The 27,404-nt window shown below is 46.0% G+C and overlaps 1 protein-coding gene across 3 annotated transcripts in view; it reads left to right on the top strand.

The window, feature by feature from the left end:
• ASXL2 (ASXL transcriptional regulator 2) overlaps window positions 1-27,404 on the top strand; it is a 747,150-nt gene that overhangs the window by 351,109 nt on the left and 368,637 nt on the right. The window contains exon 1 of one of the 3 annotated variants that reach the window (XM_069605570.1): window positions 24,057-24,383. The exons of the other annotated variants lie outside the window; for them this stretch is intronic. The gene's annotated coding sequence lies outside the window, so the exon portion shown is untranslated. Of the gene's footprint in view, window positions 1-24,056; window positions 24,384-27,404 lie in introns of those variants that run through there. 3 annotated transcript variants of the gene reach the window in all.

Below are 27,404 nucleotides of genomic sequence, written 5' to 3'. Positions count from 1 at the left end.
TGTCCTAAAAAAAAAAAAGTACCATGCGGCGCCGGTTCTGAATCACAGAAGTGAAAGGGAACAGGTGTCGCGGGGACACAGCAAGACAAAATGTAAGGTAAGTAGAGGGGTGTGGGTAGGGGTTTGGGTAAGTCAGTAATGTTCATGGGAGAAAAGACTGAAGATTATTTCGAAAAAATAATCTACGGTCTTTTCTCCCTCGAACATTTCTGATTAGGTCTTTCAACCCCAAACCAGTCACTGAGACTATTATGCGCATTCCAATAATGACTGTCTCTGGTTTTACTGTGATTAGTATGAATGTTCCAGCTATGATTCTCTTCTGTTTCCACTTCTTTAGTTTTACCGGGACAAGTATGAGGATGCCAGAAATGCTCACTTCTCTTCACCTCTTTAGTATTACTTTGACGATTATGAGGGTACCAGTAACAATACTCTTTGTCGTTCACTGTTTATTAATGTCCCCATATAACTCCCCACTCTCCTTGTGAAATATTGAGTTGGGTTCCTTACTGGGACGAGTATGATTGTTATCCCTCCCGGGTCGCCCACATTCCCTGTTACCTCTCTCACTTGGGGGTTAGCGTCACTGGGCCTGTGATCAGGACAGGATGCTTCTTTCTGTTCGTCAGATTGGCTTCTTGCCTCTTGACTTCGCTCTCCTTCTCTGCACCCGCTCCGTCTCGTGAACGGGTCTGCAGTCTGTGTCATCATTGGACTTAACAATCCATTTATTCTCGGTCATGCCACCACTTGCAACTCGGTAAGCCGCCTGAGGTTTCCTTCACGCTTTTCTTGAGTCACCGTCACTCGCCAGCTTGTTTCCATGTTTGCAAGCTGTGTCCTGGTCTGATTCAGCGTTCCATACACAGCTGATTCGAATAACCGGGCTTCCTTCTCTGACTGGATTTCTCCTCCTCCTTTTATGATGCGTAGATGGGCCTTCCCCAGCGAAGCATCTTAAGTCCTTTCTTTCTGTTGCTCAAGTCTCTGCATTACTCGGACAATCTTCTTCACAGCATTGTACTAATTTTCTTTCGCACATGGATTTAATGTTCTGTGCCACAGTAACGTGCATTAATTGGCTATCGTGACTTCTTTGGATATACGTTGGAGGGGGTGTGTGGGTGGGTAACTTGGGGTTCCTCTTTGAAACAGGAGACCTTGTCCCCAAGGAGGGAGTCTCTCCCGCTGTGGTCCTGTATCCTCCACCCTTAAAGAGGGTATCGCATAGCGGGCTCACCTCCCTGGCCTCACAGGGATAGGCTTTCCATGGGCCAAAGGATGGATTTGCACGATTCATCACAACACACACAAAAGAATACTGAATTTCCATCTCAGCAACAGTTTGCATAAGAGCAACACAGAATTACTTCCCAAGCTTGGAACCTCAGATCATGCCTTCGGGCCTGGTTGCGCTTTACAAATAAACTAAATACAAATGGTTACCGATGTTAGAAAGGAAGTCTGTAAAAACGCCCATGCAATAGATGTAAAATACCGGTCTCGTAAACTTCAGAAAAGCGTTTGGTCCCCTCTGACGCCTTGGACTGAATATTAAGTTACTGCAGGCTGCAGTTAGGGTGAGTAGGATAGAGCTAGGAGTTCTGACATAATGAAATCCGTATTGTGGGATGTATTTACCCATGCATCCGAGCCATACCTCAAAACTGTGCAGTACTGACATGGAAAACATCATGATGGCCAGAGCTTCCCAGAAAATGCACAGTGAAATGCATGAAGAATAGGCTGCCACTCATTTTTGCCGATGTTATGGGCACAGAAGGACACTGCCTAAAACCACCATTGGACTACCCACACAGTAGTCTGAAACCATTGGGAATGGCAATGCTGATTGCCAAAAGCAAACCCATAACTGTGGAGAATTCATTTTCTTAAATCCCAAAAAGGGGTGCAGTACCAGTACTCGCCACTATCCAAAAGCCGGCGTTTTAAAACAACACCAGATTTTACTTTTTTGTAGAAAACTGAATAAATGAACCCAAAACAGGCCAAAGAAAGACTTACTGAGAGGTGGATCCAATGTAAAGTTATATTCTGAAGTAACTTGAAGGTTTATAACAAGACTGGCTGAGCTGGGGATTTCAGCAGTTTAAGTAAATTTGGACTGAAAGACATTAAAAATCTCAAGGTTTAAGAGAAATGAGTGACCTACTTTGAGTGTCACATAGGTTGCAATTGTTTAAATGTCATAGTTTTAAACTTAGAATCAGCATTCTAGCTGCATATGTAAAAATGTTTAGTTTTATTTGAATGCAGAAAACTGGGGAACAGAAGTGACATTTTATCTGAACCTGGCTTAAGGAACTGAATTCTGCCTGGCAACTACCCCCATCAGGAGTGAAACTAGAGTCGCAGCTGTGTTCCCAGGCCTAGCTGCCCTTTTGATGCTCACACCAAAAGGGATATGACACTTCCCTGATTGAATTACCTGGGCTCTGCAGGAAATTGAACAAAGCCCTGTCCTGACTCAGGCAAATGTTTTATTGGCGGGAGTCGTAAATGGAGATTTCTCCTGGAAGCAAAGGGGAGGGGCACTGCCTGTGAGAGCAAGCTGGCTTGGCAGAACTGGAAAAACCAGAAATTCAACCTTGTGCTGGAGGAAAACCACACCCCTTTGGGGCCAGAACATAACTCTAAAAAGATGAATAACTCATAGTACGGACTTGTGAAAATTATTTAAATGACACCATAATTCTTGTGATTTTTCTGCCCACATTTTAAGACGTGCTAGGACCCGGTGGTATGTTCAGGGGGGTTTTAGCGGAAAAGAGGATATTACTCAAAATGTGTGCATGTGAAAAATCTGACACTTCATCAACTAATGTCCATACTCCTTGCGCACATGTGTGTAAATTTGGGTTAATGTCAGAAATTGCAAACCAGTTAAAAGTGCAAAATATTGCCATTTCTGAATGCAAGCTCCCAGGAAGAGCAGAGTTTGAACAGCGGATACCTCCTGTGATATGTGAGGGGTGCGTGTAATTTTAAAACAATATGTACCTCTGCAAATATGTATATGGTTCAAATCTAGATTTGTGTGTAAGTTGACAGGAGGAGTGGACTCTCTGCAGGCTGTAAAATGACATCACTCTGACACAACTTAGCTCCCCCAATCAAATGAGAAATGGAAGTTTGACCAATTAGAAGCTGAGAGAGAGGCTGGCTAGTGATGCTGCTCACACACACCCATTTTCAAAACACATAAAAGCAGAGAGACAGGACAGATAGGGACCTTTCAAATCCATTTGCAGCTGGAAGCTCTGCCGGAAAATCCATACTTTACCTCCCTCAACCTTCAGAGAGCAGACATAGAGACTTCAAATCTATCAAATTTCCAGAACCAGAGAGAGAGCAGAGCTGACCCAGGCCAATGTTAGCAGAACCAGAGAGAGCTGACCCAGATCACTGGAAGTGCAGAGACCAGAGGCGAGTCTAAAACCTGACCAGATCCGTGGCGTGGCCCATTTCACTCAAGAATATAGTGTGAGTACCTAGAAAACTGTGCAGAACCAATCTCCTAGTTAAAATAATATAATTCAATCTAGCTTAATCTAAGTAGAACTGTCTCCTAACTGTCACCTGTCATTTGCATAGCTGTCACCTGTCATTTTCTAGGTGCAAGCTGCACTTGTCTTTTGAACTTTAAAATTTCAAATCTGAAAAACGACCTTTATTTTATCGCTCATATCTCCGTGACCGTTTGTGCTAGAGACTTGCAGTAACTTTCATCTGGAAGCTGAGATCCTAGGCTTTCTTAGGACCCCAAAACGATAGTGATAGTCCTTGTAGTTCCTCTGTAATCGCGGGACACGCATTCGCGAATTTTGCCGCGATTTGCAAATTTCTTCACGTGTAAAAAGCTGCTGCTGCTTGCCTTCCATTTGCCAGAAATTCGTTTAACCTGCTAATCATCCCTGAATCATTGCTAGTGTGAGCCTGGACTAATATTAACTAGATACCACTCACCCTGAACTTCTAGAGGGAATTAAAAGCATTTTAACATATTTTCACTCCATTGCCAGCACATATCAAAGCATTTTGGCTGTGTTTTCAACGTCTGTAGTTTAAGTTGCTGGGGTTAACTGAATTACATTGATTGCATTTCCGAGAACTGTGTGCTTTCCTCCCATTTCCTTGCATTGCATAAAGAGGGGGGGAGTGAATAGCCAGAGAAAAGTGATTACATTGTTTGGTTGAAATCATATTGAGTATTTTCTGTACTGCATTCATTGAATATTGCATCCACCTGAGCTTACATAAAGCATTCTGTACCACCTTCTTCTTTTGTTCCTATTCACCTGTGTGCTACCTTATCCATTTCATGTCAACTCCTTATTGATTATAGAGAAGCGTGTTGGTGCCAGATTCTCCGTTGTTAATCTTTATCATATCAGATTAAGTGTGCTATTCAATTATTAATTTATTATAAAGTGTGATATATATATCTATTGTTTAAATTATCAAATAAACCTTTTAACTTGCAAAACAGAACTACTTCTTGGCTCAGTGGGGTCAGGAGGATTCCAAGAGAGGGGTGTTATATAGGGGTAGTCATCCAGAATGCATGAACTGGACATAAAGGTATATCAATAAGGGTTTTCATTCAGTATTCTAGACTAGGCGTTGACTTAGCTGTAGTGTTGAATTGAATCCTCTTACAGTATAGACGGCCATGGGTTGGCTGGTCCCGGATCTGGCTGAATTTATCCATGTCCCTCCAACGATAGATGAAATCAGGCAGGTGATCCTAGCATTGCCGAATAATTAAGCCCAGGGATCCATGGTCTGACGGCAGAGTTTTGGAAAACATTTGTAGAGGCATGCTCACCACATCTCCTGCAGATGTGCGCATCTGCATTGAACTCGGGCATCCAGCCGGTATCAATGCGATCTGCACTGCTTATGGTAATATTAAAGCCTGATGAGGACCCTGTGAAGTATGCGTCATAGAGGCCTCTACCCCTGGTGAATAAAGAAAATAAAACACTGGCTCGGTTGTTGGTGAGACGGTTACAACCACACATGCCCTCTCGGATCCTACCAGATCAAGCCAGTTTTATACCAAGCAGAGCGACTCAGAATAACCTGAGGAGACTGTTTGCCCTTTTACATAATAATAAAGCATCAGTGTCGGTGCCAGTTGTAATTACCTCCCTCGATGCAGAGAAGGCATTCAACTCCATTAAGTGGCCGTTTCTGTTTGAGGTACTCGGGTGGTCTGTTTTCGGAAATCACTATGTCCAATGGATCCACCTACTATGCAATGGGGTTGACAAACAAGACTTAATTAGATGCTATATACCCACCTCGAGGAACTGGGCAGCAAGGTCCCCTTTCTCCTCTTTGCATTGGCTGCAGAACATTTTGCGTGTTATATAAGGGAGAAACATGGGCATAGGGGAATGGAGATGTATTCACAGAATAGCCTCCCTCTATGTGGATGACATGCTGCTATATGTAAAGGACCCCATGAGAAATTTACCAGCAATGGTGGAAGATGTCAGGACTGACAATTAACTGGGATGAATCTGAGATAATGCCCCAAATGGGAGAAATGAGTCTGACTTTAAATGGTGCCCACAGGGTATCCAATATCTACGTATAACCATAATCGTCGAAGTATACATGCTATATGTGGACAATTATGAAAAAACATTTGAGAAGCTGGAAGCCAAGGTTAACTTGTGGATACACCTACCCATTTCGCAAGCGGCTAGAATGGTGCTAGCAAAGATGGTTCTAGTCCCTATATTGCTGTATATCTTTAATAACGTACCAATCATACCAGCAGCACCGTATTGGCAGTGAGTTATAAGCCCGATGATTAGGCTGGCATGGGTGGGTAGGCAAGCCAGGATATCATATGATGTCCTTAGAAAACTGTATGATGAAGGGGGGTGGCGGGGTTAGAGTGCCCGGACCTTTATGTATATTACTTGGCAGCACGAGTACAGTAGGCCATGTGGTGGTGGACCGCAACAGCAGATCTACCGCACGTGGGGATTTAGAGAGCAACAATTTACCCTGACGAGTTGAAATCCGTACTCTGGGGTGCAAAAGGCAGAGATCGCGTAAGGAAGCTCACCCTGTGGATACAACCTGTCTCGCATGGGACAGGCTGCGGAAAGTATTTGGGGAGGAATACCTTTACGCAGATCTTCAGGGCTCCTTTTGAGAACCTAGGAATACCCACGATGCACGACATCTTTTGTGAGAGGACACTTCTAATGCTGGACCAACTTAATGTGATAACAATACTCCTATATTATAGATGTAAATATGCGATAAAGGCATATTGGCCTAGCTTACAGGAGAACCTATACCTTCCACCATAGCGCAGTTCGTCTATAGCAGACGTGTTTCCTCCTTATACAGCATGATCAAATCACTAAGCGTTGATGCTGAGGGTTAGGCGAGGGGGGGGGAATGGGAAACCACTCGTGCGGTAGCAATTAGGGACGAGCAATGGAAGGTGGTATGCATGCATATGAGGAAGATATCACTGACTAACAGACATAGACGTACTCCCTTAAGTATATATGTACCACATGTAGTTTACCCCTCTCGAGCTCCACGCAGACCATCCCGGCATATGCACGGAGTGTGATGGATGGCATTACTATACTGCAGGCTTGCTCCGGACATAGACGTACTCCCTTAAGTATATATGTACCACATGTAGTTTACCCGTCTCCAGCTCCACGCAGACCATCCCGGCATATGCACGGAGTGTGATGGATGGCATTACTATACTGCAGGCTTGCTCCGGACATAGACGTACTCCCTTAAGTATATATGTACCACATGTAGTTTACCCCTCTCCAGCTCCACGCAGACCATCCCGGCATATGCACGGAGTGTGATGGATGGCATTACTATACTGCAGGCTTGCTCCGGACATAGACGTACTCCCTTAAGTATATATGTACCACATGTAGTTTACCCGTCTCCAGCTCCACGCAGACCATCCCGGCATATGCACGGAGTGTGATGGATGGCATTACTATACTGCAGGCTTGCTCCGGACATAGACGTACTCCCTTAAGTATATATGTACCACATGTAGTTTACCCCTCTCCAGCTCCACGCAGACCATCCCGACATATGCACGGAGTGTGATGGATGGCATTACTATACTGCAGGCTTGCTCCGCTAAGCGTGGCAATGAGGCCATTTATCAAGGCTATGGGTGACATGTTGGCTGGTCGGGTCCCAGACGCGACCCTAGCAGGGCGGCTGCTAGCAGTGTTTGAAGGGGAGGCCAGACTCAGAAATAGGCTGTTAAGCATGGCGTCGTTAGTCACTGGGACAGTGATAGCCAGAGCGTGCAGTAAAGGCCCAGTCCCCACGTTTAACCGCTGGTTGTGGTGCATGGCAAGCTGCGAAATGGAGTCCCAATACGCAACCTCGACGCTACCCCCAGAAGCAGAGCCCAGCATATAGGAGCCCCCTAAGGTCCTATTTGGCTAGGTGTGGCACTCCGGGGCTGTTGCCCAGCGCTGTATAGACGCTATAGGTGAGGGAGCAGGTACCATTGGGGAACCTTATGGGGGAAAATGGGAGATGGTGATCCAGGGAAATGGGGAATAATGTGAGATGTGGCATGTGTACATGCATTGACTGTTTAAGAGCTTCTAAGCAATATTCCAGTTAAATGGCGGAGGAACTGTGGCACTGTGTAGTTACTATTGTTTGTAAATCTGAAGTTGTTAAAATAATAAAATGTTTCGCCGCAAAAATATCCGTATGTGACTACAGTGTACGCGAAAATAAAAAGCCTGTAAAATGGGACTTTAAGATCAGATTGAGTGTCGATATGGGTCCATTCTCAGCCTCATTTAGCTCTGGCAGAACTGCTAAAGGATGGCAAGGCTCCAGGCGTAATGCAGAATGCATGCTCTAATGCGCTGGCTGGCGAAGGAGGACCAGAGCGCCTCCTACACTTTCTGTAGCAGTTTTGCAAGACCTGCTCCTGGAGGGCAGTGCGACAAATGGAATGCTTGATCACCGGGCTGGAAAGCCACGGCAAGGCGCCAGCCTTTCAAAAGGGCAGCAAATCCAACTCTTGCAGGTGCCACATCTGCCATATCATAGGCTTGGCATAAGCACACCTGGAAGTCGCAAAGCGGCAATGATGCCATGACCAGGGAAGTAGCTCGTGCGTTCTGTCATTTCTAGGCGCGAATCGCACACCGCCTCACGATTGCCGATTCACTGGCATCACACTGCTGACCACAGGCGCAATTGCCTTTCGTGGCAGCAGCAACACCGTGCACCTACACACGCTGGGTCCGTGGGAGGTGCTAGATCGCAGAGCAGCACTGTTGCACAAGAGGACTGAAGGTCGGTGCACCACACTGGCATGCGTATGCAGGTGGGCAGGAGTAAGGGGGCAACACCGCGACGATCCACGGGGAAAGAGCGCCAGTGTGCGGTTCCTAGAGTCGGAACAGGAATGTCTTCAGAACGCACTTAGCCATTAGTTGCATCTGAACCTCGTGTGCGATCCAATAGCAAACACTGCTGCAAAATGGGGGGGCAAAGCACCCACGGAATCCCCACACTCCTAGTTCTTTAAGCGAGAAATACATGTGCAGAGAAACGGACCAACCTGTGGGAGCAAAGCAGTACCTCGCCAATCCCTTTGTAAACTTAATATCCAAAACGGGATCATTCATTTTTGGTGCCATAGTAAGGAAAACGGTCCAAGTGCCCTCCGTTAGAGGGCACTGTAGATGAAAATAATCACCAAATACAGGAAGATCGTGCTCTCTCGCCTAGGCAGCCATTGCCCGTCATGCTACAAAGTTCCTCTGCACGACCGCCGAATTACAGAATACCGGAGGACTGTGATCCAAAGCATGGACTGCGACAAAGATCGCACTAGCATAGATCTTACTGGGAATACATACAGGCTTACATGCCACGTTTAACATGGTACGAGTCTGGAATTTCTATTGATATATTCGGCAGGATGCTTCTGTGGCAGCAATGAGACTACTGCCCCACTATGCCAGGCTGGCGTGTGTGCGTGGAGCCAGCCCGAGATAAGCAGTTCAAGAGCAAAGTATGCGAATAGCACATGTTTCATGCACTGCCTGTGGTGACATACCACCAGCGACATGCGTTGTGGCACTGGGGTGTGACGAGAGCATGTGACACTATTCCAGTGGTGATGAGCGACAGATGAACATGTACCGCATACCCAAGCAGCACAACATTCAAGCAATTTGACAACGGTAAGGAAACGCCATCCTGCCGAGCAAGCAAAGTCACCAGTTGAGGCAACTTCACTTCGCGCACTAACACGCTATCAGTGAGTCTCCATCCGCTATTGGCCCACGACAGTGGTATTCCAAGAGTGAAAGTATTTGCCCATCTAATACAACGCTGTAGAGGGACTGCAACACAACCCTTTGCAGACCTCCTGTGGACACGAATACACCGCAGTGGGCACCAACAGAAATTGAAGAAGGGAGCAAAGACCTCTACATTCTAGATCAGTTTCTTTTGTCCTGATGAAGATGACCAAAGTGTTAATGGTTTGTGAAACAGGTCGACCTTTTTAGGCATAAGCAGGATTTATGCCATAGATCTGCTAACCTGAATAATTGCTACAGACATCCAGAATTTTAGGTGACCTGACTTAGTGATCAGATTGTTTCCCACCCCTCCCCCCCTCTTTATTTACTATTCGCATCATCTATGCTCCTCCACATAGGTTTCAAATATTGGTACAAGTTAATTTGAGCTATTTCTCTGCTGGCAAGATACTGGACAATAAATGTTACTTTCCCAGTTACCAGCAGTTAAATATATCCCAGTACGAGACATTATCTAATGTAGTGGTGATCTATATCCTGTACTTGGTGTTTTAGCTAAACATCTTTTAGAATAGGGCTAGCCTCTCTACCCTATCCCTTTTAGATAGGCGGTGCAACACCCCGATCCTAGGGTAAGATTGCGAGAGAGAGGGACGGGGTGTTCTTCTAGTAGGAACAGTCTGTCTGCATGTGTGAATAAACAATAGGTGATATATATATATAGTACATACCTTGATGCTTTCTCCATAAACCATTACAGAGTGTTATTTTGAGCTACAGATGAGCCAGACCACCCCCGCAAATCGTAGCATCTTTCGAAAACTCCTTCTGTAGCCCTGACAGCAAAGAACTAGGCCTCCCATGGAAGGAAGAAAACAAAGCTGCTGAACGCCTTGGAGGCGAAGGGCCACACAATATTTGAGTTTGAGCTTTTGATATCGCGCATATCCCTAAAGTATCATACTGGCACTTGTATCTAGGGGCCGAAATTAAATCCGTGAAAATACATTGCCATGTAATGAAAGGGGGGCAGATGATCAACGGAAGAACATACGTTCAGTTTTTTTTTTAAGATTTTGTCCAAGGAGCCTGAGCATCTGTCACCCAGTGAATGTTGGCTGACTAGGCGGTTGCTGACCTAAGCAAGTTCCTAAATGCTCACACCAGAGAGAAAAGAACCCGCTAGGGAAGAAAGGCCTGAGTCCACCTTGTAAGGATAACCAGTTTTAATCTCGCGCACTGATGAGAACGGCGGAGAATTTGGCTGCTAAGAACGTTCTGCCGAAAGAGGGTACAAGCCGAGGCTTAAAAAGGAGACGCATCATAATAACACAGTACATACAGTAAAAACCTGCGCAGCTGGTTGGTTTGCGCCTATAGAGGATCGGCCTGCCCCATAAGGGATGCCAGGTCATTGGTTCCAGCCCAGCCCGTCCATCCATCTTCCATCATGTGGGTGCTGCAGAGATCATCCTCTTCTCACTGACGAAGGTCAAAGAACAAATTAACTACACTCCTAACACAATGCTACTTTATCATTGTACTGTGCACCCGGCAGGCCTTAAGACGGGCATAAAGGAGGTTCTGGGGCACTCTAACCTTCACACACATTTCACTCATTCCCTTCCGCGCCATCCTGCTCCAAGGTCTCCACCCTCGTTTTGAACTATTATTTATTCCTCCCACCTCCTCGCAATACAATTCATATGATTGTAACTCATAGTTGTGCAATGTCTGTCCTCTTTGAACATTTCAGGACTTGTTACTTTGGGGTTGGTGGTCAAAGGGCACCTGGTGTCATGGGATTCAGGGATCTTGAGGTTTAGTCAGTTATATGGGCTATAACTCGTTGTCGCTTGGGGATGGACCGGGTCATGCTTTGGGCAGTGTTCCATAACATGCACACCAGTAACTGCTGAACCCATATGCATGCATTATTAATGGCCGAACCCCAAAACTTCACCCATAATGATAGGCTCACAACTTGTATCAAGTGTTGGCAATAAAAGGCCGTAGGATTTTATTGTACAGATATGGGTTATGGCAATAACAATCACATATCATGATGGTATCATACTTTTGGGCACCGGGTCCTGAGGTTACTCCCTCGGACCTGTGCCGCCACACACGGGCAGGTTGCCGGCTGACCGTTTTCCCCCAAGAGTATGCCCTAGAGACAGCCCCTGTGAGGAAGTGTTGTATTGATTTCCCGAAAGAAATGCTCCATGCCCTGGCTAGACAGATGGGTGCCGTCATGGAGAAAAAGGTCTGAGTTGCCTTGTGTAATGGCTGGGTGTTTTATGAAACCCAGTCCTCTAGTCATACAGAATCTCTCTACCGTCCTGTTCAGTTTTCTTCTGGATATGTCTATAGATTTGTAGCAGTTGGCCCCTAGCCATTTCTTTCTTGGTAAAATAGCAGAGAAATATATTTCAGTACCCTTCCAGTTGCCCGAAATGCCTGCTAGGGAGGAGCAGATTTCTTCACATAGGATGCGTCTAGCTGTGTTGACTAGGTCGTTGCCCCCTAGATGGATGATCAGGAATTCAGGGGGGTCCCTGTATGCCACCAGTTCTGCTAGTGTTTCGTGGACGTCAGCCCAGCGTAGGCCTCTGTATCCCCACCATGAAGTAATGGTGTTTCTGAAAGGTGGCCCTTCTTTGGTCTCTTCTGCCCATCTGCCTGTCCTGAAAACGAATGAGTGGCCAACTATCCATGCTGATCGGAGTGTGGTCCTCGATTCGCCTGTTGTTTCTGTGGTGGTGGGAGGTGGGGAAAAGAAAGAACATTTTAGGGCGGATGGCTATATCAATTTTGGTCTGATATGTCTTTTATAACAGTCTGACTTCATCCCCCTATGTTTTTTAGTAGTTGCGGAGCTAAACCTCCTTGCCATGCTGCAGTGGCGGCACCTATCCTGAAGGAATGGGTGCCGAAATGTTTGGGATTGCTTTTATCAGCACTCCTTTGAATTGATAGCGGCTTAGGGCCGATGCATCCTTGTGGAATAAAAAACTCACCCCCCCCCCACTTTGGGTCGTTGTGCGTAATAGAGGTTGGTGATGCAAACCGGGTAGTTTGTTGCCTCATCGATGCAACAAATATTGATGGTTCTTTTTGCCCCCATTTTCGACTGTTGCATTTATATGTTAACACTCTCTCCTGTCTCACCCTGATTTCCATGACGCCCAGGCCGTTTGTGGCCTTTGTGCTGGAAGCGATGAGTTCTCCTACCCGGAAATCCCTGAAGTAGGCTAGGAAAAAGGCTGTTTGCAGTGGTGCTTGCCACCGCCCTCTCTGGCATCTCTGTTAGGAAGCCTGTGAGGTTGTTGGAACCTGTTGTTGATGTGCCTGCTTTGTATTGGTCATCCCGGCCTGCACACTCTGGTGCTGGCATTGATGTCGATGTGTTGTTGGCACCCGTTTTAGAGGTGCCTGGTTTTCGTTGGGCATCCCGGCCTGTGCTCTTTGGCATTGATGCCGTTATTCTTGTCTTCCCATTATTGCCCAGCATTCTGCTGGTATTGGCGTCATCTGTTCCTGGGCGTGCAGCGCTAGCTCTCGGAATCTTGTCCACTGGAAACAAGATAAGGCATCAGCAATGTTATTATCTGCCCCTGAAATGTGCTTTGCTTTGAGTATAACGTTTACTTGTAGTGTGACTGATGTAATGGCTCGTAATACTTTTAGTACTAAAGGGCATTTAGTAGACCTTCTGTTTATGGAGCCCACTACAGCCATGTTATCGCACCAGATCAAAAGTTCCGTATTCGCTAGTCGCCTGCCCCAGATGTGTAATGTTAGCCAGATGGGGAATATTTCTAGTAGGGTGATGTTTCTTGTCCACCCTGCTGCTTGCCATGAATTGGGCCAGTGTCCTGCCACCCATTCGGAGTCTAGTATGGCTCCAAACCCCTTGCTCCCAGCTGCGTCGGTGTATAGGACCCTGTTTGACCGGGTATTTAAAGGCGTTCGCCAAAGTAAAGACCCGTTGAAATCTCTGAGGAATGTTCCCCATGTTTCCAGATCTTGTTTCACCTCTCTGCGTAGCCGGATATGCAAGTGTGGTTTGGTGAGTGATTTGATTTTGAACTCCAGGCTTCTGGAAAATATCCTTCCTTGAGGTATTATTTTGGATGCAAAATTGAGGCTGCCTGCTAAGGATTGTATTTCCTTTACAGTCCCGTTTTCTCTCATTATAAGGTTTTGTATTTTAGCCAGGAGTTCTGATATTTTTGTTTTGGGGATTCTGCAGAGCCCCTTTGCGGAGTCTATTTCGATGCCCAGAAAAATTATGTTTGTGTCTGGTTTGGTGGTTTTTCCCCTCGCTAGGGGAACTCCCCACTGTGCGGCCATGTGCTCAAGTTTTGCTAAAGCCCTGCGGCATTCCCCGGAGTTTGGTGGCCCTATGACCATGAAATCGTCTAGGTAATGCACTATTTTTGTCCCTGGTCTCTGCTTTAGGAAAGTCCATTGAAAAAAGGAACTGAATTGTTCATAGTGCACAGGATACTGCACACCCCATGGGGAGGCATCTATCTACGTAGAATTAGTTGTTAAAAGTGAAACCTAGCCACTGGTGGACTGGCAAGAGTCTGAAAGCAGATTCGATGTCCAGCTTGGCCATCAAGGCGTTCCTGCCGCACTCTTGTATGAGCCTTACCGCCTCTTGGAAATGCGTGTAAGATTCAGCGGATTCTCTGTGTGGGATGCCGTCGTTTAAAGACTGGCATTTAGGGTAGGAGAGGTGATGGATTAGTCTCATTTTCCGGGGTTCTTTTTTGGGGACCAGGCCTAGTGGAGATATTAAATAGTCCTTTAAAGGCATGAAGTCCCAGGGACCTGCTACCCTGCCCATTTGCAGTTCTTTCTTGATTTTGGTTTTTACTATCTGGGGATTGTCCCTGATTGACTTTAGGTTCATCGGGATGTATTGTGACCCAGTGCCCTTAAATGGGATGAAAAAACCTTTGGTGAAACCCTGCCATAGTAACCTGCTGGTTTCCTTGTCTGGGTAGCTGTTTAGGGCGTCCCTAAAATTGCCCGGATTGATGGGTGTTCGTCCTAGTTCTAAAATTGGGATATCATTCTTTCTTGGCTGGTAGTCTGGTGCAGTTGCTTGCTGCATGGTCGCCGTTGCAGTTTGTGCAGGCGTGTTTGTACCAGCATTCTCTGCCCCATGTACACTGGTTTTTCCCCAAATTTCTGCATGGGATGCTGGATTTGACAGCCTGCTGTTTGTTCTGTCTGTGGGCATTATTTTTAGCCACCCCAGGCTGGTTCCTCCGAAAGAGCTGCTCCCCTTTTTTGGATTTATCATTGTCATGGGATTTGCTCACTTGCGAATTTTTTCTATTTTTGGAAGAATGCATGCTATCTTCTTCCTGGGGAGGTTCAGCTTTGAGGGTGTATAAATCGTTCTGGACTTCATCCCACTCAATGGTCAGCCTTTCTGACATGTTCCTCCTAAATCTGATGTCGTATGCAAGCCATGTCTTCCCCCTCTGTGTTACTTTTACTTCCCTTATTTTATCAATGTATGCCCAGATCTTCCTACCATCCATGGGGAATTTTTCTTCATATATTGTTGCTAAAATGGCAAAGGCCTGTAACCAGTTGTCCCAGTTTTGTTCGACCTGGGTGTTTCTGGCAATAGCTTTTTCTTCTATTTTTTTGGGGTCTCTGAAAGCATCTTTCCCCTTGCGCTGGGCTTCTATTAGGGAAAAGATTTCTATAAATTCTTTGACCCATATGGCTTCTTTGATTGTGGTATCAATCTTCCATGCCAGGCATCCTTTGTATCTATTTAATATCTCGGTTTGGAAAGATTTCATTTTTTGGTCTAATTGTGCATTACAGATTGTTACAATGTCAGTGGTGTTGCTGCCGGGTGTCCCTGTCGTGCCGGTGTTGTCTGTGCCTGGGGTTGCCCATGCTTTTAGGGCACCTGCTGAATCTGTTGCTGGAGTTGTGGAGGCTGTTGTATTTATAGCTGTGGGCGCTATTGGCAACTGCTGTACTTGTGGCGGGATTGCTGTAGGTAGTGTTACGGGTGGGTTGTCAAAAGTTATTGTAGGTTCTATTGCGATGGTAGGGTTTGAGGCCCCAGGTTCCCTTGTGGGCGGTGTCTGTTCCCCCTTATTTCTACCATTAGTTGCTGTAATTCCGCTACGTTCTCACATAGTTTTGACAATTTTTTGGTACCTTTTCTGGCGCCTTTGGATATTTTTCTCCTTTTTAATGGTGCAGAAACCTGCTCCTGGCTGGGTGGGCTGGTGATTCCTTCCCTGGGTAGGCCGTACATGTTTTCTCTAACCCATGCCCATCCGTAGTGCTCTGCCGTTTCAATGGCTGATAGCAATTGTGGTGATTTGGGCTTCTGCACCGGTGTTGGGGTGCCCGTGCTTTCCGTTTGGGCCCCATGTTCTTCTATGCCTGCTATCGGAAAAGGAAAAAGGTTTTATCAAAGGGTTAAACTGTTATCGGCGAGTTCTATGCGCCTGTTCGATTTGTTGCCCGTGCTGGGTAACTGTTGACTGGTGTCTTCTTGACCGGGTTCAGAAAATTGGGCAGCCCCCAGGCTTGATTTACTGGATTTAACTAATTGGTTTTGCTTGTGAGGTCGCCCTGCAATATTACAGAAATAATTTTAAATCTGCAGTATTTGGGCCCGCTGAGCTTGAAACTGTTTGCCAGCTCTGCGTGGCTGTCAAGCAAAGACGAGCTCCCGGCTCGCCGTGCTACCAAGCTGGCTTGTAACTCTGCCCAAGTTTTAAAACTGGCTTGTGTTATCTTGCCCCGCCTGCCTTACAACGCGGGGGTTCCGGTCCACTGTGATAAAATGTATCTCTTCCAGACATAAATGTCTATTTTTCCTCCCTCGTAGCCCCAGCGCGGTGGCTTGCCTGTAAATAGTTGAATCGGTCGCCGTCTGCGCCGTGCTGTTCGAGTGCCTCTCTCTCTTTCGTTCACACTGGTTTTGGGAGTGATTTCGCAGCACGCGTCTGTTTGTTTTGTTTTGGACATGCTCGCTGCTCGCTTTTCCTTCTATGCCGCAAATGTTGAGTTTGACAGCGTCCGCGCTTGCCTTTCGGTTGCTGCTTCTTCCTTCGTTAAAGCTGCTTTGCAATTGCTTTGAACAGTAGAATATTCAGGAAGGAAAAAAGACACTGCGATGTACAGCGAACTTCAAGAATTGCTAAAGAAGCAAGAAGATTTGGAAGACACCGAGTAAACAGTGAACCTCCTGTTTGCTTGGGTCCCTGTTCAGGGTCCACAAACAGATTGTGTTTACTCTGAGCATGCTGCTCTCATTTATAGGAACCAGGGAGGCCCTGGGTCTTTGTTGTGTATGTGGTGGGGGCTGCTGTTGTCGCAGCCCCCGGCCGGATAGCCGACTGTCTGACTCCCTGGTGGGGGCGGGTCTTTTGAACCTGGGCCCTGCCTGACGGTTGTTTTCCTTATGGCGCTTAGCACCTTGCTGTTTGGAGGATGGGTGCGATGACTGTTCGCACCTTACCCTTCCGTGGCTTTTGTGCTGCCGAGACTGTGTGTCTCCATAGCTGGGGGGGAGGAGAGGAGCAGGCGCGGGGAGGTTGGGGCTGCCCCTCTCCCAGCTGCCGATTGTAACAGCAGTTACCCTGCCTCGCTTGTGGGATGCCCATGCAGCATTGCCCAGCACTGGTCTATGATCGCGGCCTTGTGGGTCATATTCCTTGTGGATAGAAAAACATCTTTGCAACACTGTTAAAACAATGAATGAGCTTTATGGCGGCCGAGGATGTGGGTTGTCCTCATGGGAGCCTAGGCTCCCATGAGGACAATTATGCAATTATGGCCTAGTGCATGAAATGCTGCATTCGCCACGCAAGCCTTGTCGCCGAACTATGGTTAGTAACATCTACACAGAATGCACTAACATCGATACAAAATGGCAGTTTTGTTCGCGCCTTGGGCTACACTATGTGGGTTGATTATATTGGGGCAGGGTCCTACCAATGTCTCCGCTCCTCCAGCCCATCATTTTCTTTCGAATGCTGCTCGCCTTACTCTAAAATGCTTAGGGGGTGTGGGACGGGCCCCCCCCTTCCCAACAACTTCAAGGTGATTGATGCCAATTAAGAAGAGAGGCATGCTATGTGGTGCCAGATTTGAAAATCCAGTAAACTATTTTGAAACATATCCATTGGTATAGGAAGCCAATTGAGTTCACATCGAACAGAGGAGATAGCAGAGGTTTTTCAGTACCGAAATAGAAGCCGCACAGGAGCGTTTTGGATCTTTTTCAGTTTAAGCACTGTGTAACCCAGCAGACTGACAGCATGCATTACTAAAGTCGAGGAAGGACTTTGAGCCTGCCAACCAAAGACGGAAGATCATCCTTACGAATAAATGGTGAAGTGCATTTGAGAAGCCGGTGACAATGAAAAGCTGCTCTGGAGACTGCACTTACATGGGCTGACTGAAATGTTGGATTCCCAGATACTCCCTAGGTTTCTAACCTTTGATGCGTATGAGGTAGGGAGGCCAAAAAGCTGTGTGGGAAGGTTCCGTTGAGGGTCTTGGAGCATGTGTCTAGGACTTAGCAAAATGAGCTTGGTCTTTGCAGGATTCAGTACTAAACCATTTCTGGTCCTCCAGTCATGAACATTGGATAGACGGTCTACGAGGGAGGGGAAGGTCTGGTATCAGAAGGGCCTGTGTGTCATCTGTGTATGATTGGTACTGCAGCTGAAACCTGTGAAACCTGTGAAACATGTGCATCGTAGGTTGAATGTTTATATTGAACAGGATAGGGATTAAGGGAGAACCATGGCGAAAACCACAATTTAGGCTAATTTTGTCTGATGTATAGTGGCACAGAACTTGGTCAGTTAGGGAACTCTGAAACCAACAGGAAGCACGAATGAGAAAAGAAAACGCTATGAAAATAGGAAAGGTACCACAAACCATTGTAAAACCAAAACGAACTGGACTGGCCCAACAAAAATAAAGTATATCGGCAAACCGCAAAATAAGGAACTGTGCCTAACGAAACACTGCAACTTACAAGAAAGCACAAACCTCCTTCACTACTAAAAATCTTACTTGCATAAAAACGTGCTGCTCAACTGCCAAATTCAACTCGCACATTGCAGCTGAATGTTGTTCCAAACTCCGGCCAGAACAGACTCCGTGCTTTGAAGGAAAGCCAGATTGACAAGGGTCTAGAATAGTATTAGGTTAAATAAAATCTTGAAGTTATATGGTAACAATTTTCTCCATTATCTTTGCCATCAAAGATAATTGGCAGTAGGCCTAAAGTTATTCATCAAAGAAGGATCCTACATAGGTTTTTAGTTTTTTTTTTTTTTAAAAGAGGATAAATTAATACTTTCTTTAAAGAGGCAAGCACTCTACCTTGCATGAGGGAGAGACCATCTGTATGACCATCTTAACTATATATAAAGCCAAGTGATTCATTTTAGATTGTGTGTGTTTGAGTTTCTGAAGTAACAGTAATACTACTTCATCAGAGATTTTTTTTAATTAAATGATCTGAGATCACCCATGAGGTGATAGTGAAATATTTGAAGTAGCAAAAAGGAGATTAGGCAAATGTTTCGACAGTGAGGAAAAGTTAATTTCGAACCAAATCAAACTTTACACAAGAGTGCGAGGTGCTCATGAGTTGGCAGCTGATTTTCTTGTAGGTTTGCATGAGCTAGCGCCGGCATGTGACTTTGATGCACTGCAAACAAAATGATCACCTCCACATAAAGAATGAAAATACCAAAATCAGTTTATGCAAGCCATAATCTGCTTCTGCACGGCATGGCACCACGTTGCATTGACCCGGCTGTGGAGGCAGTGTAGCGAGGCGCAGGGAGAACGGCGCCCAGAGGAGGGAACCTTAAGCAGAGCTAACACCTGACACTGTGTGCTCTGCTGGAGCTCCTCCCATCGCTTCACCCTTAAGTGGTAATGTTAATAAAGCTGGAGTTCAACCGTCTTGCACTCTTCTTTGATGGTAGACCTGCGTAAGATCCTGCACTGCAAAATGTTTGACAATTCTGTTGGGGGAAATGTAGAGTTCTGCCCGATCATGTGTGATGGAGGCTGCCCTAAGCAACAGAGGTTGGGGTGTTTGTGTGACTGATACAGAGATTGAGACGATTGCAATCTGCAACGCCGCGGATAGGCCCAGATTTTTTTATTTTAGTTCAAATAAAATAATGGTGTAATTGTTTCTGAAAGGAAAGCCTGCTAATCAGGTCCCTAATTTAATTTAATGCTCCATGACACAATGATAGTGCACACAATTGCCTTTGCTGTAACCAGTCTCCTGACATCTACAGCCCTAGCTCTGCAGAAACAGAGCAGTCAAAGGTCTCGGGTGCATCCCTGACAGCTGCGGGGACACAACGTCCATGCAGGCGGAGGTTGCTTTATAATCTTCTGCACTTGTAATCTAAATGATAATTGTAATTCTTAGTCAGTCTGGTGGTCTGTAAGTCTTTAAATCGAAACCATGCCTAGTTGTGGCATGGTGGCTGCCGAGGACACAATTATACTGTCACTGTAATTTTCTATCCCACTAGTGTACGCTTTGAGCAGGGCCAGCTGTAGCAGGACTGATGTGTATTGGTGTCTCCTGACAGCTTACATGTGGAGCAATAGCTATAAGGCTGCCCCTTTTGATTCTTCTGAAGGATGGTTAACACCTTCTTCCAAGGGCATAGAAAGTACCGCCATGAGGTCTTCTGGTCTATCAGAGCTAGCTCTGAAGTAAAGTCACCAGGGTGTTGATCACTGGATTACCTTTGAAGTCAGCAGACACAGGAAGTGGGCAGAGTTGGAGTAGCCAGAGAGGGAAGTGTGAGGGGTCAAAAATGTGAGGCGGACAACTTTTTAAAGAGTTTTCAACTTTAGCCTTTGTATTAAATAAAAAGGTTGGATAAGCGCCTCACTATCCCTATCCTGATGAGGATTACCCTGCCTAAAATAAACTAAAGGCAACTCAATTCAACAATATAACATAGGATTTGATTCACAGTATATTCAATGTCTCCTCTAATAACCTGGGTGAATTTTCCTTTCCCCAGATTCAAACAAGGGTTTTCTCCACAGTTCAAAGAAAACAAGGAAATCCGTTCCAACACAACGTCCCAATACAGTTTCAAGGTTTTGTTTAAAGTTCCACTGCTTCAATAATGTCACTCCAGAAATTAGAAGTTTGCACTCCTCTGGGATTAAGACGTGTCTCACATTGGCTTTCTTCCCACATGCAACAACAAATGTCTTTGTCAAGATAATGTTACAACTTTTGAATTCAACAAGAAATAAACTATTCTCACTCCTCGTGGAGTAAGAACAAGGTTCACCTTTGAAGTAACAACAAATGTCTTTGCCAGAAAGGTTTACTTCAAACTTGACTTCAGGAAGAGTTATACATTTTCTTCAACAAGATTTCCCAAGAATCCTTTAAATGGCACCACTCAATATAAATTGTCTATGTTGGAACCACAGTTCAGCACTTGCATCAACTACTACCTGGCTCATGCCTCTGCCAGGCTCTTTTGGGCAGTGCCTCTTGTCCTACGGGTTTCCTCGCCTGCCCGTCTACTTCAAGAACAGAAAAGTGCTACAGTGGGAACTTCCAACTTAGCGTAACAATAACTTACTTATACTTCTTCAACATCAATCGTTAGACATATTGTGGGGGGGAAACAAGGAAACACTTAGTGCTCTTCAAGACTCCTTGGAAATTATGCTCCTCTCCCTTTTGGATAACCCTCTCTAGAAGGGCAGCCTGTTTGCCACCTTTCTTTCCCTTTTCACTAACATCCAAAGAGTGATTAAAAGACAGTCTTCTTCTGTCTTTGCTTTAGCAATGTATGTTTCTTTGTTTGTATCAACTACAGGTATTGATGTCCCAGAATATGAACAGTAGGCTTTACAACCCTTGGGCTTTTCAAACCCCTCTGCCCCCCTCTGCTCTTTGGCAATATTTGATGGAATAATTTTGCCTGATTTTTAATCCCTTTTGGCTTGGGTATTGGTTGCACAACTGGGACTTCAACAAGGCTTTCCCCACCAGGCTTTAGGAGTTTCCCGCAACTGGCATACTCGGTTCTAAAGTTTTTTGGCTTCACCAAATACCTTTTGTGTTGGCTTTGATATTCCTAAAATTAAACTGTACAGTCGTTGCTCGCTCACTTGCGAGTAAAACTGTCTGCACAACACACCGCCCAGCATCGGAGCGCCCCAGAGACATTCATGAGCTGCAGACTCACTGGGTAAGTCGCTCTCTTGTGCTCCTTTCAATGTTCGTAGGACTACTGTACCCGTTGCTTCTCCCAGTCAGGCAAACTCTTTAGTCTGAAGCGCTTTTATGTCCGTCACATTGAATTAGAGCCGCCTTGGCTTGTAGAGTTCTTGGTGCAACCCTGCCACCTGGAACCTTTTGGCTGCTTCCACTACTTCTGCTGCGAAATGTCATTTGAATGGGTAAGCGGTTCCCTTCCACGCTTCCCACTGCGCGGCCTTTGCAGGTTGCCGTATTAGAGGCACAGACCCTCGCAGGACCCTCACTGGTCCGGTGTCCTCTGACTCCTCTAATCTTGCTTCCACACACACAGCCCAATGCTTCCTCCAGTCCTGCTTATTTCTTCTCCTCCTTCTACTTCTCCTTCCCACGACCTGCACCTGAGAGGCCCTTTTAAGTCCCTCATACTCCCTCAGGTGTGGGTAATTTTGCCTAGTTGGCTGACCACTGCACCATCTTTGTTCATCTTGCTCCCTCTTCCTTGTCCCAGTACTGAGGGAGTTATGGTACTTGTATTGCCTGGCAACAAAGTGAGCTTTTCTAACTCTTTTTACTTGGCAATAAGCCATTAAAATACGTGGGTTTCGGGAACAGTTGAATACGGGACCTGTTTCCTCCCCCATATGATCCTCCCGCAGAAGACCACCATCAGGGTCGGGATCAGGAAGCGTCTGCCTTCCCCTGGCCACATGAGGAGGGTCCCAGGTCGAGGTTCTGGGGGAATCATTACTTATTTATTACAGAAGGGACCCACCATCTTCATTCTGTTGGGGCTCTATTCCTTTTTTCTGTCCCCTCCATTTGCTGCGGGCAAGGTACTCGAATGTTACGTCATAAGGCAAAGGGCACTTGTTACAACAGCGATTTAGACCAATCCCCTGTGGCAATTTATCTTTAAAAAGGAGAGGTGAGTCCTCTCATTCTTTGATCAATCACTGGAGACTCTGACAGGAAGAAATCACTTGACTTCTGTTCGGGATACAGAGTATCCCATAGTCGTCTGCCAGGGAGGTGAAGACAGAAGGCCTACAATTCAGAGGGGAGCTCTGGCCCCTGACCATCCGCAGGGAACAGTGGCGGTGACTACTGCTGGGTCCAGGTCCTTTCATGCTGGCTGCACTGGAGCCAGGCTCCTGCACACTTGAGGTGAAGGATCTCCTGTAGGTGCGAGCCAAGCTCCCTGGATGTAGAGTCCAATCGAAGTACTCTTTGTCCTCGAGTCCCTGGATTGTGAATCCAGCAACTGCGAACCAAGGTAGATAAACCAGGTTCTCCCTGCAGTGAGTCTAATTTGGGCACCATGCAAACTGGATGTCATCCTTGACTTTGATACTTCGACTGCCTCCACATCTCGGATTTGACGCCGAAGGTGTCCCATCTCCACAGCTGAGACTCGTCGAGGTTTCCAGCCTCCAGCTGAACAGTGCCATCTGGTCAGCAGCTTCTTTGAGTTTCTATCCCACGTTACTGCGCTGCCCTGACTGTGAAGCCAGTCACGCCTGCTCGCAGCCAGACTCCACTCTCCACTTCTCGTCACCTGAGGCCGCTGAGTCTTCTAGTGCTGCCAACACAACATTGCTAGCGGTTCCACAGTGCCTTCGGCTGGCAGACTGATACCGCTGTCGAACATCACTGTATCGTTGAATCCGGCACCAATGCGCCCCGACTCGACACCGGCCTGGCACCAAAGCATCAGACTCCCCAGTTGAACATTGAAAAGCCTGCTTCAATGTTGTTGTGCCCCCAAGATAAGAACAAGGTAGTGTGGAAAGGCCCCATCTCGCTTTTAAGCACCCCATGCTGTACCTATGTCTGCAAAGCCATAATCTTACACCTGGGCATGTGTACCAGTTAAGTGCTTGACCACCCCTGCTCATCTTCCCAGTGTTCTCTCACAAAAGTCTGCATGCCCTGTGTTTCTTTAATAGGTGTGGGTGCTTAAGTGTTTTCTAGTTAGTTTGACGTATGTATTTGTATACAACCGTGATAGGACATTTTTACTTTGGACTATTTTGATGTTTGGGTTGCTACTGCTATCAGCTCAGCAACCCTCCTAAAGAGTCAAGCCTGCCCTTCACAGGAGGCGCAGCTGGCATAGCTTTGGCGCGGTGCCTCTTTAGCCTGTGGGGCTGAGTAGGCGGTCTACTCCTGCCTGTTCTCCTGCAGAGAAGTAGTCATTTTTCCTGAGCGAATGCGTGTGTTGGGAGCACAGCATTGCTCTTCGTGTATCACTTGTTTACTTTGGCAATACATTTAGTCTACGAGGTACTTTTTATGTTATTGCGTATCGCATAAACCATCACTCTGGCTCTGTGCATGTTGGAACAGGCTTTTCACCCCCCTTGAGCTTTCAGCACGCCAACACAGGTTCACAGGAACGAAGAAACGAGTCACTTCCTAACCCCAGCCAGGAAGGACCTTGACCGCGGTGCGCCTTTCAAGTGGACCCGTCTCTTGAGATCACCGGGAAGGTCCAGTGCGCTGCGGTGGGGTTTTCCGGTGCGGCCATGGGCGTGCGTAATGCCTGCATGCGCGTGCGGTGAGAAAGATTTCGCAACGGAGAGCGCAGCCTTGGCGTGCGTAATACTGACTGCATGCGCGTGTGGTGAGAACGATTGCGCAACAGAGTGCTACTCGGCGGGTTCAGGCAGTGCGCTGCGAAACCAGAGCCTCAAAGCGCAAAGCTGAGCCAAAGAAGGGGCTTTGACAGAACAAGGACCGTGTCCACGGTAACTCCGCGCTCGTAATCTGCAGAAATGAGTGCAGCCTGTCTCCGTCGTAGTCCTATATTATGCGGTGTGGGAGGGGGGCGGTCTGGGAGGGGCGTCTGGTGGGGGCGAGGGGGGGTGCGTGTTCCGGGTGGTCTTTCGTTGGTGGGAGCTAGAGATCAAATGGAGCCATGGGTTTCTTCTTCTCGTGTAGTGTATCTTGGGCTAGACTAGAGCAACCGACCTGCCACCATTTTATAGACACCAAGACGTAAGTTAGTTATCCAGCTTTATTTATGACCCGAGCATTTGCATCTTGAAGCCCAAATACATAGAAGTAACTCCCTGTCTGTCGGAAATGCAACGTGCCCTGTTAAAGAAAATGGTTTTCATAACCCGTGAAAGTATTTATTTGGTTAAATTAAAGCATACTCTTTTACTACACCCGTATTTTGTGTTATGTTAAAATTTCTTATTCCGCGCACTGTTGCCACCTGCGTGGTTTCTTGGCGCTTGATAAGCATATTTGTGTGTCGGGCAGTGCTTTGAGTGGGGTGAGAAATCGAGGGAATTATGGACGTGACCAGAAGTGTCTCCAGCACAGGACAATAAAAAATCAGTTGTTGCTTTTTTTTCTTTTTGTATTGCCCTCTGCTGTGGATTCACCCGAGCCCCGCTGGTGACAAGCCAGTGTCAAATTGCACTGTCCTTGCTGTTTCATTGGTGCTCAATTTATCTGAAACCATTGGATTCCAGCAACTGCCAAACAGCACAGTGCAATGTGTTGCTGGTTTGACATCTACAGGGCTCGGATTCGAATCCCCAGCACGGGACAGTAAAAAAAAAAAAGTTGGTTATTGTCCCGTTTTGTTATTCAAACCCAAGCCCTGCCAATGACAAACCAGTGTTGCAGCGCACTGTGCTATTTCATAGGTGCACAATTTCTTTTGTTTTATACAATGGACTGCTTGACACAGAAAGCCTGTTACACCTACCTAATAGCACAGTGCAACATGACACTGACTAGTCACCAGCAGTGCACGTGTTCGAAAAGTGGCTGTCGGAGTTTTGGCTCCCCAAGCAAACTGATGCCGAAAAAACACACCGATGTGAATTAAACGCTGTGCATATGACAATCTATAACTGATTATTAGGACACATCTATATATGACATTTAAAGCATAAGGGTTCTTAAATAATGAAACCAAATGGTAAGTTTACATCTTATGTGGAAGTTAGATTTGTGGAAAGCTATGTACTAGCTCCTCGTTCCCCAGTTGTAGCTCCTGGTCACAGGTTAATTCTGGATACCCTGGAGCTGCTTTCATCTCATGCTTATCCAATCTTTATTTCCATCTCTGATATATATATTTTGAAAGACTTTTCCCCCTTAACCGCAGGTATAATTACTGTGTACTACAGATAGCCACGGGTTATCAGGGAAAAATTATAAAAGAAAATGCTTCTGTGTCCTCCGCAGCACTCGCCAAGTGCCCCCACTCTCCCCTCCAGGCCTCCTCACCCGCCCTTTCCCATTTCCCCCAACACAGTCTTTTACTTGTGACACACTTTCATTCCTGCTCATGATTTCTTCTGTAGTCTGGCTTATTCTGAATTACCGCGGCTACATCGTTCATGCTCTTAACTTACTCCCAAATTACACATGGTGGCTTCTTTCCTCTGGCTCCCACCACCCTCTGACCCTCCACACTGCTAACATGAGGCCTTTTCCTGTTTTTTGTTTTCGCAGGCATAGCCGCAGTTATATCTTGCATCGAAAAAAAAGGATGCCGACCTTTTTTGTTTCTGTAAAGCTTCTGCTGCAAAGAACCATGGGATATATCTGTATAATTTTGGGAGTAGGGGGCATCCCCCTTCTCTGTCAATTATTTGAAGAGGTACACAAGAGGTATAGGCGCGTTACAAATACCATATCATATATCATATCATATATCATATAGCACGCAATATCTCCAGACACCCAAAGGATTGTGAGCAATTTTTCGAGCACAAGCTGTTGTGGACCTGGTCCAATTCCATCCAGCGATTTTTATTTATTTATTTTTTCTTTTTTGGTTTTTTGAATTTTTCTTTTTTTGGGGGGTTTTCTGTTAATGTTTTTTTTGGGGGGGGGGGCAATATATATATTTTTTAAAAAATGTGTTTCCACTATGTGGTCCGGCAAAAATTTATGAGGGACTAGGCCGAAACTGCTTTTTTGCTTTTCTTAATAACTTTTTTATTTTTTAATGGATCTTTCATAAATGTCAGCCTCAGGGAGGGGCGGGTCGGTGTTACAAAATTGTCTGCAAAATTTCAGCAGCATTCGTCAGAGGAGTGTCACGTTATTAGTTAGCATTGATCAAAAATGCAGCCTCCTGCTTACATCTACAGCACCGTCTTTGCCGGCTGTTCTTCCTATAATGTTGTTATCCAGTAGATTCAGAAGTATTTTTTTTTCTCAAAGTTGCTTAGATTCTGGTGTTAAGAGGCCATTTTTTTTTAGTTTACCAACTTCCTCAAATACTCTTCGTTCAAAGAACAAACATGTTGGTGAGTGTAGGTGGGTGCAACCAACATGGCATGGTTTCCTGAGGCCTGTCGGATTTGTCCTTTCAAAATTAGACTGAGCAAAACATTTCTTGAATGTTCTTAAAAGTTGTTGACATTAATTTCAAAGGGGTTATGGAATTGTGTTACTTGTCGGAAAATGGCTAATTCGACAAATACATTACCAAGGTGTACATGCAATTCCTTCCCAGTTAGTGGAAGTACCATTACCAACGTACATGCCATCCTTCACATTTAGTGGAAGTACCTTCATTGCCCTGTTCTTGTCACTGCTATCCTCACCTGTTCTATATGATGCATTTCTAAAATCTACCCTTCCATTTTTCTTCTGTTACTGGTTCGTCCCACGACATCCTCGCCTTCTTTTACATAGTGATTTAAAATAAGTTGTCCTTGGGCTCTGTATTTAACTGCACCAGTCAGGGTTCTTTTATTTATTTAATATATGCACACCCTGCATTTTGAGTTATT

This window comes from Ambystoma mexicanum, chromosome 4p (genome assembly GCF_040938575.1).
Source record: "Ambystoma mexicanum isolate Mex_15411 chromosome 4p, UKY_AmexF1_1, whole genome shotgun sequence".
NCBI classification, from domain to species: Eukaryota; Metazoa; Chordata; class Amphibia; order Caudata; family Ambystomatidae; genus Ambystoma; species Ambystoma mexicanum.
This window is presented reverse-complemented; position numbering and strand designations above follow the sequence as displayed.